The sequence below is a fragment of the Rattus rattus genome, chromosome 7, assembly GCF_011064425.1.
Source record: "Rattus rattus isolate New Zealand chromosome 7, Rrattus_CSIRO_v1, whole genome shotgun sequence".
NCBI classification, from domain to species: domain Eukaryota; kingdom Metazoa; phylum Chordata; class Mammalia; order Rodentia; family Muridae; genus Rattus; species Rattus rattus.
This window is the reverse complement of record NC_046160.1, coordinates 123,040,885-123,049,945: the sequence shown is the minus strand read 5'-3', so window position 1 is coordinate 123,049,945 and position 9,061 is coordinate 123,040,885. Positions and strand designations below refer to the sequence as shown.

At 50.6% G+C, this 9,061-nt stretch overlaps 1 long non-coding RNA gene across 1 annotated transcript in view; it reads right to left on the bottom strand.

Annotated features, from left to right (window-relative positions):
• Positions 1-4,143: 4,143 nt before the first annotated feature.
• Positions 4,144-9,061, bottom strand: part of LOC116905438 — a 44,799-nt gene continuing 39,881 nt past the window's right edge. Inside the window, exon 3 of the long non-coding RNA XR_004388527.1 lies at positions 4,144-4,914. This is a non-coding gene — a long non-coding RNA (uncharacterized LOC116905438). The remainder of the gene's footprint in view (positions 4,915-9,061) is intronic.

The following is a 9,061-nucleotide window of genomic DNA, read 5'->3' as shown; positions in this document are numbered from 1 at the left end:
CCTGAAACACTGAAGCCAACTCTTCAGAACCAGAACTCAAATGAGAGAACGAGTCTGGCATGGTCATGTGATTACCTCAGCGACTGGGAGGATGAGTCTTTGATGCCGGCAAAAGGGAGTGGGTGGTAACTCTCTGGAGAAGGATGAACAGCCAAGAACGGGAGTGCACATCTCTCAGGAGACCACCTGTGGAGTCAGGCAGGTTGACCACATGTGGACTCCAGAAGGCAGCACACCCATGGCAGCCTACCCCTGAATACACGGCTGTGGGTGGGTGCCTGCTGTCACCTCCCAATCGGAAGTCACAGGGTCTAAGTGAAGACAGGTAGTTCTGTAGATTTCATTCACGACTAGTCCTCAGGACTATCCTGGCTTTTTGCGAGGTGGCAATCCCCCATTTTCAATGAGGGAGATGAAGAGCAAATAAAGAACGTTAGCTCTTCTCAGAATACAGCTGACTCCACTTTGTGCCTGGCCAGTCTTGATTTCCTTACTCCTGAACAGATGGATGCTACTCAGCCCCACTGACGGTCATCACTGTTGTTATTATTGATCTATAATGTTTAAGGCTATCCTGTCGTTGGCTCTCTGTTTCCTGAACTTGGCTAGGCAGGGCATAGAATACTGCTGGCCACCAGGGTGGCAGGACCAATGACAAGCTGACTACTCCGGAGTGAGGCTATCCCTCAGCATGCCTGGGTGGGAGGTCTACTTGCCTGTATGAAGGGTCTGCTCATTGAGAGGCCCCTTCTTGACTCTCTCCCGCTGCTCTCGCAGGGATGCAGGGAAAAGGAGTGTGTGCCTTTCAACAGTTTTGAGAGAATCTACAGAGAATCTTGATTCTATTTCTTAGAGCAAAACAGCCACCTGCTGGGAGAGCATGTGTAGGCTTGTGTCAAATGTTTATGAACATAAAGTATGAGTAATCTGCTCCTTCCATCTGCTTTTCCTGAGAGGCGAGGTTCCTTATGTACTGGTGGGAGCGTCTTCCCGACCACACGGTGCTCTTCAGGAGGAATGGCATGGCAGAGGCCCATGTGTAGTGAGGCTCTGGCACAGGGTATGGGTGGAGGACTGTTTGGACAGGAGTTGGGAACTTGGTCCCTCGGTCTTTCTCTTCTTAGGGTGAGGTAGGATCGTTACCAGTCTGGGGATCGATGCAGCTGTTGGGGAAGCACTCGCGATGGGTTGTTTCCATGGAGAACAATCAGAGGGGGATGTGGTAGGCTTTCTCCTGCTTGGAGGCAGAAGGTAAAGGAAGCCCTAAGCTAAGCCGAGGTGTTGGCTATTTCTAACCTCTATCCTGGGTTGTAGAGGCAAGGCCGAGGGGAGGAGGATGTTGGAGAGAGAACAGGAGGAGAGTGTGAGAGCCACACGCATGTACTCACACACACATGCACTCACACTCACACATATACATTCACACATGGATGCACTCACACAGAGATGTACTCACACACACTCACACATGCATGCACTCACACTCACAGGTACTCACACACAGATGCACCCACACATACACTCACACTTGAATGCACTCACACACACATGCACTCAAGTGCATTTACTCACATACACATGCACTCACACTCACACATATGCATTCACACATGGGTGCACTCACTCCACAGATGTACTCACACACACATACACACACACATGGATGCACTCACACTTGCATGTACTCACACTCCCATGCACTCACACACGCATGCACTCACACACATGAACTCACACACATGTACACACACACACTCACACTCGCATGCACTCACACATACATGCACTGCTTTTGAGATCGCCTATGCTCCACAGTGGACAGACGGTGCTGGAGTCAGAGGGTGGGTGTTAGCTGAGGCTGGGCTAGGCTCACCTACCTCATTGGTTAATGGGAAGGCTGTGCTGCTCCCCTGGGTCCAATATTTCCCCCCACCCAAAAACGCCCTGCAAGTCAGGTGACGGCTATGATCCTGCCAGTGTGTTTTTAATTTCTGCTAAGGAGCCAGAGTGGACACAGGGACTGAAGCTATGAATGAAAGGTCCCCATCAAGTGTCAGCCACGGAAAGGGCAGTTTTATTTCCAGCCAAGAGATTAGGGCCAGGTAAAGAATGGTCAGGGATGATTTTCTCTGCTCCTCTGTAAATTTCTTTTTAACAGTCTACAAAGTCACTGTACTTGTCTAGTCCAAACCAACCAGACAGAATTCTGTTTAACAGAGTGACATTCAGTTGGGCTGGGGCGGCCCATACCTGTGATTCCAGGACTTGGGAGGTGGAAGCACAAAGATCACATCTTTAAGGTCATTCTTGGCTACATAACAAATTCAAGACCAGCCCGTGCTGCATGAGACGCTGTCTCAAAGTCAACGAATTAGATAAAATGCATACACAGCCACGGTCAAGTTTTATTAAATCAAACAATTATACACGGGCTCACAAGGAAGTTGACGACACCGACAGGTTTTCCCCACTGTACCTTTATTGTTTGTTTAGTCCACTGTCCAGAATTACAGTTTTTCCAGAATCGCACAGCCTGATAGGTAGCGCTCACCCCCGGATGTCTCCCACGTTCCTAACCAGCCTCTTTTCGGTCTATTTGTGTCATATTCTGCGTCCTGTGTGTCCAGGGAGTTCTCAGGTTGTTTTCTGTTATGAGGGGGTGTGTGTGTGTGTGTGTGTGTGTGTGTGTGTGTGTGTGTGTGTGTGTGTGTTGACCCTCAGCAAAGTGACAGGCTTTCCAGCCACAGTCACCTTCCTTCTTAGCATCCAGGTCCTCGCCGGGATAAGGAACTAGACAGACTGAGGCTAGAATCTGACTTCACTGGGTGCCAAGTAACCTCAGGGAAGATTCCTGGTCTGAGCTGCCCTTCCTTCTACTAGGACACAGGTGAGAGACTCTCCCTCTCATGGGCTACAAAGAGGGCCTGGCGGCTTGTGTACAAAGTATCCGTCCTTCTGGTGGGGAACAGGAGACACTTCCGGGCAGAGCCAGGTGCTCATGGGTAGTTGATTTATAAAAGACACTGGTATCTTAGTGGAGCCCAGGAAATGACTCCGTCATGGTGCCATTTAAGGAAGGGGGCAAGCAGAGCCCCTCCCCCATTAGCGTCATCTGTATGCCAAGGGGCAGGCTGCTGCCATTTCTGCCCTTGGCAGAATGAACACTGACCCTCTGCTCTGCTCAAGGCTGTGCACTGCAGCCAGGTTGGGGCTACGTTAGGGAGCCAGGGAGCAGGGCAAATTTGTATTTATTCAACCATCCCCCCTCAGAGAAAAGTGAGCTTAGTGTGGGTGGAAAACAGCTTTAAAATGTACAGGGTTTCTTAACTGAGATCGGCCAGTCCCCTCCCAATGCCCTTGAAGGGTCACTTGTCACATCAGTGCCGTTATAGCAGGAACTGTGTGTGCACTCTCACAGTGGGGAGGTCTCACTTCCTCACATCCCACTGACTTCTGAAAAGACCCCCCTCCCCAGGCATCTCACCGAGGAAGGGATGGCGCACTGAGCATTGAGCTCTCCCCGTTCCCATCTCTCATGGTCACAAAATAAATAAATAATAAATAAATAAAAAATCTGATAATCGAATGGTTACAGGAGCAAATGAGCAATACTGCACTTGTGCTGGTGACTGCTCCGTCCCAAGGGTGACCCGCAGGCAGGGCCGGTCCTCTTCCTCCGTGGTAGTCCTTTAAAACGTGGAAAGCTGATCCGTCACTCAGCCCTTGTTCATGCATAATTCTCAGTAAAGACAGGGTGCATCTAAGGTCTGCATGCCCACAATCGTTTTATATCTCTGACAGAACAACAAAAAGCCACTTGACAATCTCGAAGCACACACCAGCCAAGACCACGGCTGGCATTATGGGAAAATGTCCTCTAGATAAGAGATGAGGAGAGGGGCGAGCAGATGTGGGTGGATAGGAGGGAGGGATAGGAGAATCAGAGATGGAAGGGAGAGGCAGTGGGGAGAGAGAAGAGAGAATGGGTGCGGGGGCACAGAGAGGGTGAGAAAAGCCTGAGGGGCAAGGCTTGAGATGAGCTGAGACAACCGGATGACTACAGACAAAGATGTCCTGCAGCTGACGGAGCAAAAGCGTTTAAAACCAAGAAGAGCTATGGATCCAGAAGCGCCTCTCCAAATATTTGGTTCATGCTAAAAAATAGAGCACATTTATTAAAAATATAGATTTATAAACCTCGATATGAACAGATACACACATCAAGCCAATGAAAAAGGAAAAATAAGTTCTCTCCCGTATCAAACAGCTGGAAACATTTGATGAACAGAACGCCTGTCGGCGAACCGCACCTAGCGCTTATCCTGCTGGTCCTGGGAGGAGGACAGCAGAGCTGTGACCGCCCCATGCATCCTCTTTCCAGTGTGGGATGCGGTCAGCCTTCCAAGGTGAAGCATTTCCTCACCCATATGCTCACCGCTGGTGCAGAAGGCTGGCCTTTCTGGCATCCTGCCTGGTCCCCTGCCAGAGACGCTGAGTTCCTCGTGGCCTGAATGAGTTCCGCTGGATCCATTGTGCTTCAGAGTGTGTGCTCCTCAGAGCAGGACGGGTTCATCTGGTGACCCGTCAGGAAGTTCGAAGGCGCATTGATGGAGCAGTGTGTGGTCTTCGAACCTGCCAGCCCCCGACAGTGTGTGGTCACCGATACGCGGACGCACGGGAGCCTTGTCTCGTGGCCATCCCGAGGCCACCAAGGCTTCGCGGGGCCTTTCATAGAGTGGTATATATGTATACGAAGATGATGACGATCAGGTTCAGGATGGTCCCGATGATGCCCAGCATGGCCAACACGCTCTCTTCTTTGCTCTCTTTCTCTTGGCCTCCCCGGTCTTCGTCATTTCCGCTCGTGATTACCATCTTGGTGGCAAATGTCTTTATCTTCCTCGACAGGTTATCCTGTGTGAAGAGAGACAGAGCGAAAGACAATCATTTCCCAGCATCCTCGATGAGGCCAGGTGGGAGGGTGAAGTGACTATAGGCTTCAGGACTAGATCATGGCTAGGAGTGACACCCGGAGCCTCTAACACAATCGTGGGAAACATTCCTCTCGGTCACTGAGAGACGGCAGAACACGGGGGCTGGGGAGATCGCTCAGCCAGTCAAGTGCTTGGTCTGCAAGCTCAAGGACCTGAGGTAGATTCCCCAGCACCTACAAAGCATACATGTGTGGAATCCCAGTCTGGGGTTCTATAAGAAAGCAAGCTGAGCAAGCCACGGGGAGCAAGCCAGTAAGCAGCACCCCTCCATGGCCTCTGCATCAGCTCCTGCTTCCTGACCTGCTTGAGTTCCAGTCCTGACTTCCTTTGGTGATGAACAGCAACATGGAAGTGTAAGCTGAATAAATCCTTTCCTCCCCAACTTGGTTCTTGGTCACGATGTTTGTGCAGGAACAGAAACCTTGACTAAGACAGAGAGGTAGACACAGGAGAATCCCTAGGCTTACTGGCCAGTCTAGGCTTGTCTAGCTGCTTAGCTTCAGGAAATTAAGACATATGGTCTCAAAGGATGTGAAAAGCCTGCCTAAGGATGACAGCCTGAGGTTGGTTGACCTTTGGCCTCAACATATGGGCATGCATTTGCATGTGCACACATGCACGCGTGTGCGTGCGCGCACACACACACACACACACACACACACACACACACACACACACACACACGAAAGAACACAAGGTAAGGACTCCAGGGTGAGATATTAATAACATAAACGCATGCACCCTGACGTCAACCGTTGGGTCGTCCACTCAGTGTAGCTTGCTCTCCCCTTTCCCAGGAAGGAGGAATGGGTGGCTATTGCAGTCACACTAAAACTAGTAGGTCCAACCCAGCAGATGAGTCCTCCTGTTTTCAGGAAGGCACAGGGGACATCCCAGTTAGTCACACCTGTTCTGAAGGTAGGGACAGGGGTAGGCAGGCCTGAGGGAAGGCGATTCTGTACCCAGAGAGGCTGTAAGCAATCTTTGTGAGGTGTGAAGGAGGTGGCCCCTCAAGAGACTCTCATGGTCGCTGGCAGGGATACGCGTTGGCACAATTGTTCTGGAACACCGTTTGGCACTAGTTAGGAAAGCCAAGAGACACAGCCTACAGCTGGGCACCCGCTCTCCCAGCTGGGCACCCGCTCTCCCAGCTGGGCACCTGGGGGTGTGAGCTCTGTTTTGTGTACCTGGAGACTGAGGCCGCATCACTTCTCCAGCTGCAGAAGCAGCTGTCACAGCGAAGGGCCAAAGGCTGCCCAGGTGTGCGTCAGTGCCCGTGTGGTAACGCAGCCACATGACTGGAATATTCCAGTAAGATGGCAGAGCTGCAGCAGCTGTCCCTGACAGCATGGAGCAAGCCCAGACACTGGAGGGAGAAAGCACAGCCTACCTCTGTCTGTGAGGGTTCCAAACAGCACACTGTTGGGCGATGTGTGTTCTGAGTTCTGTTACCCCTCAGGAGTGACGGCCATGAAATTCAGGAGCCTGCCTTCCTCACGCCACAGCAGTAAGGAATACCCTGGGGACGCAGTGGCCTTTGGAGATGCTGATCGCTCTCTGCATGGGCTGGGGAGTGGACACTGGGAGTTTGTTATTTTCGCTGTGGACGACAGGTGTATGTTGCTGCCATTCTTTTGTATGCCTTGTGTGTTTTTAATCGGCAAGACTAACATTTATACATTAAGGTAGTTAACTCAGTCACCCAGAGGTAGGGTCAGAGATTGAAGCCTCTACCCCAATTATACTTAAAATAAGCTCACCCGTGGGGACTTTAATGGGATGAGATTGGGGGACAGACCAGACTGGACTTCTTCCACGAGGAAACTGCATCTCGTCAGCAAAAGGCTTTCTGATACTTAGGGGTGGCACGGCTAATGCATGTGCTGGCTGGTGTTTGTCAACTCGACCCAAACATAGACGTATCTGGGAAGAGAAACCTCGACGGAGAAAATACTCCCATCCAATGGTCTGTAGGTAAATCTAAGGACCGTTTTCTTGACTAATGACTGATGCGGGAGGGGCGGAGTTACCCTGGGCAGCGGACTCTGAGTTGTCTGCTGTGGAGACCAAGCCAGTGTCCTCCCAGAGCCTCTGTTTCAGTCCCTGCCTCCAGGTTCCTGCCTCGCCTTTCCACACTGGTGGACCATCCGCTGAAAGATGAAATAGACCCGTTACTCCCCAGGTTGCTCTTGGTGTTGTATTTATCACAGCAATGTACATAGACACATGTGTGTTGCTATGGGTACAGAAGTGCACATGTACGCCCACACAGCTCACCACCTCCACACATGCTCACTCTAACATGCTTCCTCACAAATTCTTGATTCTGTTTCCATGGAGACTCTTGACTAAGGTCAAATGATGTCCCAGGCAGGATATCCCAGGGGGGATCACCACTGGAAATCCAGGATCAACGGCAAATGCCTTTCCACCTCTTTATTGTACATGTGATCCCCTGCAAAGCCTGGGCCACACCTCCACAGAGCAGTTCACTATACTGAATACAGTATATTGTCTTGGTGAAGGACAGAGCCCATCAGTGACACCTGGAGAGACAGACACCACATGGGTGTGTGTATAAGTGAATGACGTATTCCAAGGGAATACATTCTATTTTCTTCACAACTGTGGCTTGTGACACTGGCTCTGAGTGGCCTCTGACCTCTAGACCTGTCAGGGAAAGTTTGTTTGGTCTTTTCTTTCTTCCTTCTATTTTCAATGCTGTATAAAGGGACATCTGTGTCTGTGTGCATGTGCGTGTTTGTGTGCATGTGTGTGTGCATGCATGTGTGCATGTGTGTAGCTTGATATACTCTTTAGTGCTCAGATTACAAAAGAGCCTTCTGTGAGCCTAGGGCCCACCCTTGGTGACCCATTAAGTCACTGTCCCTTACTTCCTCCTCTTGACAACTCTTAAGCAACTCCTAACTCTGTCGGCAGCGTTGCCCAGTTTGCAATTTTTTACAAATGGAATCACACCACATTCTCCCTTAGGAGTTTTGTAAGACTTATCCATGTGGCCAGGAGTAGCTCTGGCTCACCCAGTCCCACCTAGGAACAGAGGTCTTTCGGATCTACGTACCACACACCACATCGGTGGGTGACGGATGGCTCTATTCTACTGTTGACAGGGATTTGAGGGGCTCTGGGTTTGGCACAATTGTGACTAGCGTTGCCGTGTGGCCATCCTTTTTGTCCTCGTTGTCTCCTGTGCCCAGCATGCACACTTCAGAGGTCACTCTACTCAGTTGAGTAGAGCTGAGGAGGCTCTTACAGTCAGGGGCCACACGCTCGCCTGCTCTACCATTCCCCGTGCCCTGGGATGTGTTTGCTTCAACACGCGTCTACCCGCTTTCTGTTTCAGAACATTTCAAAGCACACTGCAGATCTGAAGCTTCTCCTGTTAAGCGCTGCTGCATAAACATTTTAATTATAGCCTCAAGTCCATTTATATTTTGTTCTGATGTAAAACACACACATATGTAGTTTCTTCGTAGCTACATATATTTGGCAGAGGAAAACAGGCATGGGGTATGTGTGTGTGGGGGTTGGTAGTATTGTTGAACAGATTTTCAACGCGGTGATGTATGTTTGCTCATTGACAAGTGAGGACGGACTTCCTTCCCCTTGATTTTTGCCACTCTCTGGAGCAGTCATTGCAAACGCATTAAGAAAGTTACTCAGAAGCCACTCCTCATTCTGCTCTGGGTGGAGGGGGTCTCTAATCACCAGTCCCTTCTTTACTGGGGTCTCTTGTTTCTTGTCTATTTTCTTCTATAGGCTGAGAATCCTAGGACAGGAGCGTCTGACCTGCTACTTCACAGCACAGCGCCCAGTCATGCTGAGCAGCCAGGCTGGTCCTGCGAGGGACCTGGCATCTCCCTGTCTCTGCAGGGCAGAAGCTGGACAGCCAGGCTGCTCTCAGGAGATGCGATTAGTGCTACCCTCATAACCAGACTCCCATCATCCCAGTCACTCAAGCACAACAGAGTGCCTGTCATCGAAGCTGCTTCATTTCAAAGCTTAATTTAGCTCCTTCCCTGAGTTAACCCCAGATGGTTCTGACT